The sequence below is a fragment of the Salvelinus alpinus genome, chromosome 8 (genome assembly GCF_045679555.1).
Source record: "Salvelinus alpinus chromosome 8, SLU_Salpinus.1, whole genome shotgun sequence".
In the NCBI taxonomy this organism is placed as follows: Eukaryota; Metazoa; Chordata; class Actinopteri; order Salmoniformes; family Salmonidae; genus Salvelinus; species Salvelinus alpinus.
In genome coordinates this window covers 73,727,139-73,733,767 of record NC_092093.1, presented here as the reverse complement: position 1 = coordinate 73,733,767, position 6,629 = coordinate 73,727,139, and the positions used below count along the sequence as shown (strand labels likewise).

Here is a 6,629-nt window from a genome sequence, read left to right as displayed (position 1 = left end):
ATAATGTGTGAAAAAAAGCACAGAATATCCATTTGTTAGTGAAAATGTATCTTACTATTCTTTGATGAGCATCATTTCTACGTAAAAAAAAAACTCTTGGTTCGAGTTTCTCTAGGTGAATCAATGATCCTGGTAAGTTTATTCTGTGTATATCTAAGATGGGTGGAAACACCCATAGGGCTGGAGGGTGGATTGATGGGGGTGGATGGATGGGGTTATCCACCCGGATATGGGCTTGTGTGTGGGGGGAGGGGGGTACAAAGGCTAGTGTGTGGGGGGTATGTCCCAGCTCTCAACAGCACAGGGGGGGGGGGGTCTTTCAGGCTGCTTTAGAGACCAGAGAGAAGTGGTCCAGCCTAAGAGGAGAGAGGGGATGCTGGAGAGCTGCTATTGTTGTGCCCCGTGCCTCAGCTTCCTAGTCTAACTGCTGGGTAGAAGAGAGAACGAGAGACACTGAAGGATAAGCACCTCTTTCCCCCTCTTTCTTTTTTTGTTCTGTCTTTTATTCTTTCTTTCATTCTTTCTTTCTCTGTCTGTTTGTCTCCATCACCCTGTTTTCCTCAGTGTGGGGGCGAAATTGTGGTTTAGGTAAGCTGAACAAATTGCTGCATGGTTTTCACTGTGTCATCCTGTTAGTCTTGTCCAGGATTTATTTTGTCTTGGAATAGTAGCTATAGCTGTAGGGTGATTTAGCTAAGTACTGTAGGGTGATTTCCCAATTTAAATTTTTTTGTATCTTTTTAGGGCGTTTTCTTTCAGGTCCAACCAAGAGTGGATTGTAATGATAAAAAAATGTTATCTTCAAATTGGTTGCTTTGATTATTTCAGTGGTTAACTGTCTAAATGCTTTCCTTTTTCCATCGTTAGTTCTGGTATGAATTTCATCCTGGCAGTCATGCATAATGTAATTGTCAGACATACACATTTTTTAAGGTTTGAACGGTGAAGTCGGGAATAACAGTTTCTTAATATAAATCTGGAGGTTGTGGAGATGCAGATGAAGTCTTTTTCTTTTACAAAACGATTAATGAAGTAATTGTAGATCTTGAATCAATTTTTTTTTTTTTTTACATCGAATCAATGGAATGATTTTGGATAGGCTTAGTTGGAGCCTGCTATTTGCATTCATGTGAGCAAATCAATTAGAGTCGGTTGGAATGAAATTGCTTTGACTTATCATACATTATTTATGTCTTCATAGCGGCATTTAATTATTACTTTAATTTGGAAAATTATCTTCAAAAATTCAGGGCCTTTGGTGAATTAACATTTCACAATAACACACCTCACATCTTATATCAACACATTTCAAAATGTATTTTATTCAGAATAATTTAAAGAACGATATTATTTCGATTCTGGCAAATTTGTGCAGATTACATTTTTCATTACAAAGATGTCATTTAATTTATTATATTAAATATAGGAATAGTTGGTGTATGTTTTGGAATAAAATCTCAAGCGACCCCTGTTGTCTCTGTTAGTCTGACATTCTGGACAAAATCATCTTCAAATAGTCCATGTTTTATACCTGCCTCCTGGCATTCTCTCAGTTTGTTTGATTTGACCAGATTCTTTAGGGGGAGGGGGTTGGGTTGACCGTGGGATGTTAATGGGATGTACTAGGGCTGTGGTATTATGGGTGGTTTAAAAGGCCATGGGTGGTTGTGGTTGTGACCCTTAACCTCTACATCTCTGTGTTTCCAGGAGGTTTCATTATGTGTGGATATGCTGGTGTGGAGTGAGAGCGAAAGAGAGAGAGCAGGACAGGGCTAAAATGGGCATCTCTTCCTCCTTATGGATCGCTCCTGGAGGACAGGACCACCAGGACTTCCATGGAGGGCAGGGCTTCAGACCACCTCTGGCCCAGGTAAGAGCATGCTGAGGGGGCAAGCGTCCCCACACACCACCCCTTTACCTCTCCTCTCTTATGGAGCTCCATTTATTTGACCACTGGCGTGTGTGAGAGAGAGAGATGCAGACTCTTGGAAGAGAAGATAGTTTACACCACTTTGTTCTTTTGGCTTTGGATTGAAAAATGCACTGTTGTTCATTTCTATTTGCAGAAAAACCTTTGAAGGGGCTTTGTGTTGTGCTTCAAGGCGTCTTCAATCAATTATGTTGATACAGTGTCTTTCTCTGTGTTGCTTTCCATTGGGATCGACTGAGGAATTTGACGATGCGGTCACGCTTGCTTGCGATTCCCATTATTGCCTCTGTGTTTAAGATTCTCTTCGGTGACGGGTATTCTTGGGTGTATAATACGGATCACGTTGTTATTGCTTAAGAATACGCGTAGTCGAGGAGAGTCCTCTTCTTCTTCTTCGTCTGTCTTCGTCTGCAGCTGAGGACTATTGATCAGATCGAAGCAGCTCAAAGTACCCCCCTACCTGTTTCCTTTTAATACTGAGGAGTTGGCACACAGAAACACAAACCGTAGAGACTGACTGACATCCAGGCCCATTTATCAAGCAAGGAGACAGAGCACTGCCGGCTGCCTATCTGTTTCAGTGATGATTGTGCTGTCCAGTCTTGAGATAGTGTCGACCAACCACTCTTGTCTGCAGTTTCTTTTTTTTTACCGCCCCCCCCCCCACCCCTTTTCATAATTTTTATACTGTGATGTTGTCGTTTTGTCACAGATGTTTCAGATGTCACATGTTTATTTGACCATTATCATGTCCAGTATATGAAAGTGTATTTGCATATATTCATGCTGCATTATGTATTTGTATTGTGTGGTAGATATGCTACAGTGAGTGTGTATTTCATAGGCTTCTGATACAACAGGATAGTGTTGTTGTGCAGTTATAGCAGAGGTTAGACTGCATGGCCCTGGTCCTCTCTCATGCAAATCTCTCGAGTCTATTTATTATCAGTCGTCCAGACCAAGCACTCTTTTCCTCCTTCTCCTTTTTTATGCAAATTGATTTTGAAATGACATTTATCGCGTTGGGTTTTCCACACGAAAGAGCTGCCACACCGGAGCCCAGACAACAAAATGTCCACCGCTCTAGCGAGAGCTCAATTTATGCATTGGAGGAGAGTGGGTCTCGATAACAATTACCACAGGCTCAAATGGACCATAACCGGGTTTTCCGTGTTATCATATGTATAGTATATGCCATGAATATGTATCAGTCAGTCCCCCTGGTTGAATGCAGGGTGCATTCTGAACCATAACACCCATGTAAAATCCATTTAAACACCATAGTAGGAACAAGTTAACTTATAGAGCCACACTCAAAATTCCCCTCCAGAATTTTTTTTTAATGTCTATTAAATGTCATAAAAGACTAAATGTATGGTATTTATATTTAAAAGGTTTTATTTTTATTTTTTTACAAGCATTCTTTGTCTTTTAAGAATAATGAAAAAAATCAACAGCTAAACAAATGGTCTTGATTACTATCATACAAATTAATTAAACTAGCTGTACTAATACCATTTCAGATATTTAAAAGAACACAATTATATGTTAACTGCTTGGCTCGCTTGATAAGTATTAATCTATTTATAATGATAGAAATCCCACTGAATCTGTGTTTGAATCGGTAGGAAAATGAAAGAAACACCAGAAGCTTGGTTGACCCCATATTTCACCACTATGGAAACTACATATCTGATAAAGATCCTATCAGAATGTACTTTGTATTTCACCTTCTGTAGTCGATCTAAACGATTTCCAAAAATACATCTACATGGAGAAAGAGAGGGTGGTAGACATATGTCTAATATGTTGTGCTTCAATGAATCTCTGTATTTTCTGTTTTGAAACAAACCAGGCCCTTGCTGCTGACACGATCTTTACCTAACCATGATCACGTGGTCCTGATCAATTCAGCTGCTGAACCATTCTTTACCTATGCCTGCTTTTGGGATTTTCTCTTGTCACGTTTACATGATATTACTAGTAGACAATGTCAATTATCCTGATAGACAGTAAGAATGTCATAGCCAATAGTCAAATGTATAGATTCAGTGAATTGAGCATGACCTTTATTGAACACATCTTCATTTACAAGAATAGTATTATAAATTGATCCATTTTATTTTTCATATATTCTAGCAATGTTCTGCTTTCCTACAAAGTATACTTGCATACAAATATGACGTTTATACATCTTTAAGAATTACTACATTTGTTGTTATAACAAATTATTAACATCCTTTAAATTCACTAAATATGTTACAGTAATATACATTGGAAATCCAATGACATTAAACCCAATATCTATCTGATAGTTTACATTATTTCCTTTTTAATTTAGGTGTGTTTAATTCATAGCATATCATTATTTCAGTGATAATGTATTACACAAACACAGCTGCAATGTAAACGACAATGCCAATGACCCATGTATTGTAAAAGTGCCTTATTCTATAAATAAAATTTCACAAAAGATACACAACATTGTTCATGTACATTCTTGACATCACATCAACCCAGGGCAGTATTGCAGTCCTTCAGACAGAGCCCATCTCTGCTCCCTGTTCAGAGATAGCTGATCTACTGTTGGCTGCTATTCTATTTAGATCCTCTTATCACCCTTCACCAGATCACCTTATTACATCCTATTTCATTTCTGCACCCAGCCGCAGGGCATCTTAGTATGTTTTATCTGTTGTAATCCTGTTAAAGCAGGGTAATTGGAGTACACACCTTACATTAGAGCCAAACGCGTAATGCTTTCTAGGGCCCTACCCAGTACACACCTCACATTAGAGCCAAACGCGTAGTGCTTTCTAGGGCCCTACCCAGTACAGACCTCACATTAGAGCCAAACGCGTAATGCTTTCTAGGGCCCTACCCAGTACACACCTCACATTAGAGCCAAACGCGTAATGCTTTCTAGGGCCCTACCCAGTACACACCTCACATTAGAGCCAAACGCATAATGCTTTCTAGGGCCCTACCCAGTACACACCTCACATTAGAGCCAAACGCGTAATGCTTTCTAGGGCCCTACCCAGTACACACCTCACATTAGAGCCAAACGCGTAATGCTTTCTAGGGCCCTACCCAGTACACACCTCACATTAGAGCCAAACGCGTAATGCTTTCTAGGGCCCTACCCAGTATACACCTCACATTAGAGCCAAACGCGTAATGCTTTCTAGGGCCCTACCCAGTATACACCTCACATTAGAGCCAAACGCGTAATGCTTTCTAGGGCCCTACCCAGTACACACCTCACATTAGAGCCAAACGCGTAATGCTTTCTAGGGCCCTACCCAGTACACACCTCACATTAGAGCCAAACGTGTAATGCTTTCTAGGGCCCTACCCAGTATACACCTCACATTAGAGCCAAACGCGTAATGCTTTCTAGGGCCCTACCCAGTATACACCTCACATTAGAGCCAAACGCGTAATGCTTTCTAGGGCCCTACCCAGTATACACCTCACATTAGAGCCAAACGCGTAATGCTTTCTAGGGCCCTACCCAGTATACACCTCACATTAGAGCCAAACGCGTAATGCTTTCTAGGGCCCTACCCAGTACACACCTCACATTAGAGCCAAATGCGTAATGCTTTCTAGGGCCCTACCCATTAGAACCCTTCCTTTATGGTCTTACATGCAAAATACCCAAAGATAGATTTGATGGTATGATCAGGGATGTACTGTATTATGGTGAGGGATGTAATATATTATGATCAGGGATGTATTATATTATGATCAGGGATGTATTGTTTTCTGATCAGGGATGTATTCTATTATGATCAGGGATTTATTGTGTTATGATCAGGGATGTATTATATTATGATCAGGGATGCATTGTTTTATGATCAGCATGTATTACATTATGATCAGGGATGTATTATATTATGGTCAGGGATGTATCGTATTATGATCAGGGATGTGTTATATTATGATCAGGGATGTATTGTATTATGATCAGGGATGTATTGTATTATGATCAGGGATGTATTGTTTTATGATTAGCATGTATTATATTATGATCAGGGATGTATTATATTATGGTCAGGGATGTATCGTATTATGATCAGGGATGTATTATATTATGATCAGGGATGTATTATATTATGATCAGGGATGTATTATATTATGATCAGGGATGTATTATATTATGATCAGGGATGTATTATATTATGATCAGGGATGTATTGTTTTATGATCAGGGATGTATTATATTATGATCAGGAATGTATTATATTATGAACAGGGATGTATTATATTATGATCAGGGATGCATTATATTATGGTAAGGGATGTATTGTACAGAGATATATTATATTACCATTGCACATTAACTATTGGAATTGCGTTGTCAGATTAAATTCATAGAACAAACATTAGTGATTTAGGTAAGTATGAGATCTAGTTAATTTGGATGCTAAATAATGGGAACTGTATTGAGTTTCTCTGTCTCTAGAATGTCCTGTCCATACTATTTCTGCAGAGTTGGCGGTTTGACGATGGGACCCACCTAGATATTAGTCAGGCCTGTTTTTAGCCAGGCCTCCCTTTCTCTCTCTCTCTCTCTCTCTCTCTCTCTCTCTCTCTCTCTCTCTCTCTCTCTCTCTCTCTCTCTCTCTCTCTCTCTCTCATTATTTATTTAACACGCTATTAAGGATATGGACTTTAATGACAGGAAACAGTG

General features: G+C 39.4%; 1 long non-coding RNA gene across 2 annotated transcripts in view; it reads left to right on the top strand.

Annotated features, from left to right (window-relative positions):
- Positions 1–4,412, top strand: part of LOC139583684 (uncharacterized) — a 5,783-nt gene extending 1,371 nt beyond the window's left edge. For both annotated transcript variants that reach the window (XR_011676588.1, XR_011676589.1), the window contains exon 2: positions 1,708–4,412. This is a non-coding gene — a long non-coding RNA (uncharacterized lncRNA). The remainder of the gene's footprint in view (positions 1–1,707) is intronic.
- The last annotated feature ends 2,217 nt before the right edge of the window (positions 4,413–6,629 follow it).